This window comes from Vitis riparia, chromosome 15 (genome assembly GCF_004353265.1).
Source record: "Vitis riparia cultivar Riparia Gloire de Montpellier isolate 1030 chromosome 15, EGFV_Vit.rip_1.0, whole genome shotgun sequence".
In the NCBI taxonomy this organism is placed as follows: Eukaryota; Viridiplantae; Streptophyta; class Magnoliopsida; order Vitales; family Vitaceae; genus Vitis; species Vitis riparia.
In genome coordinates, this window is record NC_048445.1 from 16,445,390 (window position 1) to 16,447,972 (window position 2,583).

The following is a 2,583-nucleotide window of genomic DNA, read 5'->3' on the forward strand; positions in this document are numbered from 1 at the left end:
AAAAGAATTTAGTTAATAACTATTGTTCATAAAATCTTTTGCCTTATTCCTTTCAAAATTTAATCTCTTTAATCACTTTCTAATAGATCAATAAAAAGTTGCTTTGTCATAAACAAATATATAAATAACATTAAAAATAATAATAATAAGAAGAAAGGAACACTCCTTTAGCGTAATAAAGTGACTGGAGTCCACAAATATTATGTCATGTGCAACAATTTTAATTTATTTATTTTAGATATTTTGGCTTATTGAGTTAGTTCAAATAACTAGCAGTAGTGGGCTAGAGAGTGGGTAACATGAGTTATTCTTTAGCTAGCTATTTTTTAGTAATTGTTGAGTTATAAATTTCCTTATTCTTGAGCAATAAAACCATTAGATGAAAAACTTCCAAGAACTTGTCTTTGTTTTCTACTTTCCAAATTCTTTCAATACTGCAAATATTTTGTCTTAGCAACAGAGCTCGAGGGCAAGGTAGGGGGCGAGGAAGGGGACGGGATCGTGTCATTAACTTAGAACGTGACAGAGTGGTATCAGAGCTAAGTGTTTGGGTGAGTATTTGAGTGTTGACACAAGTTATAAAGCCCTTAATGAATTGTGAAGTTATCAAGTTGTAAATTCATAAATAAATTGTGATGTTACAATAGGTGTAAAGTCACCAATAAAATTTGTGAAGTTGAAGAAAGTTGAAAAATGCCATGATTTATTGTTGTGTCAATAAAAGGATGAAAGTGCATTATAGTTTCAGTACCTTTTTTTTTTCTTTTCCATTTGTTGGAAGATAGTCTTCCTATTTTCCTTTTGTATCAAAAATTCTAATTTTCTAGTACAAGACTAGAAGGGCATGTATGTGAGCTTGTGGAGGGTTTTGTACTTGTGAAACTAAATTAAGGTAAAACAATATTTTACTTCTTGTTTCTAAATTAATGCATCCACATATGAAGATCCATGGGTAATTTTGTTTAAGGATTTATTTCAAGTTTTTTTCTAATACTAACCCAAAACCACATGCACAGTAAAGAAAAGGTGTTGTTGAATAGACTTGCCTCTCTTTTCTCTCATAGAGAGAGAACTAGAAAGTATTTGACATCATCCTAAAAGAAAAATTAAACATATATTCAAAATGATATCTTATAATGAAAACTATTTAATATAAGGTTTTGATTGTCAAAACTACTAAAGTTGTTCATCCAAATTATTCAAAATACTTTAATTTTCTTGTAAAAGTAAAATAAATGTCAAGATATTTTACATATTCTAAAGATCAATGACAACCACAACCAAGGCAAAACGTGTTGGTGATTCAAACTTAATCCATCTTTTTATTTTTGTAGCATGAATTATTCAAAATCAATTATGTATGTGAATTGTAAAAATAAAATAAAATAAATTAAAATAAATCAAATCAAATAAATAAAAATATCTACTTCCCACTTTATGTCTGAATTGTTGCTTCTTCAAAATACAATGAATGATATTGAAATATTTAAAAGCATGACTTCAATAATTTACCTTATTAATTTACTTCCTTTGTGGGACACTAAGTTTGATCACAGAATAGATCTACGGTGGGAACAGATTTTTTTGAATCAAATGTTTGAATATGACTGATGACTCTACTCACATGCATCAGCTTTTTTATGCGTTGCAACGAGCCAAGAGCAGAAGCCCTTTCCAAATTGCCAAATTGTGTATTTGTGTGCATGCTTGTTATGAAGGTCCAGTGTTCTGCCATGGCTTTTCCGTGTACATGCTGGCAGAGGATGCTGCCATGGCTTCCATTTCTAAGGATGGCTATGACAAAGATCAAAGCTCTTAATGATGTAATCGTATTTGTACATCTATTGGGAGCTTACTGTGATTAGATTACACAGATCAAAATCTTCTGATAGATTATAGAGTTTCTTGCTTTTACTTGTTTCTGCTTATTAACAATCAGAATTGGTTGCTATAAGTTGCGACAATGGCTAAGGATTTGTTCGTACTCCAGGCTTCTTCTGGGAATCAGGATTTTTGTTCTGATGATTTGACTTCGTGGAACCAGATCATTGCCCTCGTTGTCCTTTCTTTTTCAATGGGCATTCAAAAGATTGGCCGTCATGTATCAGGGGTCAGTAGTGATTGTAGACGGGTTTCTTATTCTTCCAATGTTGATAACATGGTATTGGAGGAGAACCAAGCCTCAGGGACAAGCTTCGAGGATGACTCTGATGATTGTGAGTTTGAGGAAGTGAGGTGTGAGCTTGGCGTGGTAGAAGGTCAGGTTTGCAACATTCCATTTGAGCTTTACGATCTACCAGATTTAAGAGAAATTTTATCTCTGGACACATGGAATTCGTGTTTAACAGAAGATGAAAGGTTGATATGGACCAACAGACTTTTTGGTTGACTATGAAGGAACTCCTTGTTGGTAGTGATATATTTTTTGGCAGTCCCTTGGATATATTTTTCAACAGATTGAAAGGTGGATTCTATCCTCCAAAAGTGGGTTGTTTTAGAGAAGGTTTAGAATTCTTGCAAAGGATAAAGTATTATCATTCTATGAGATTTTACCATGACAACATGACATAAATGTTCATAAAC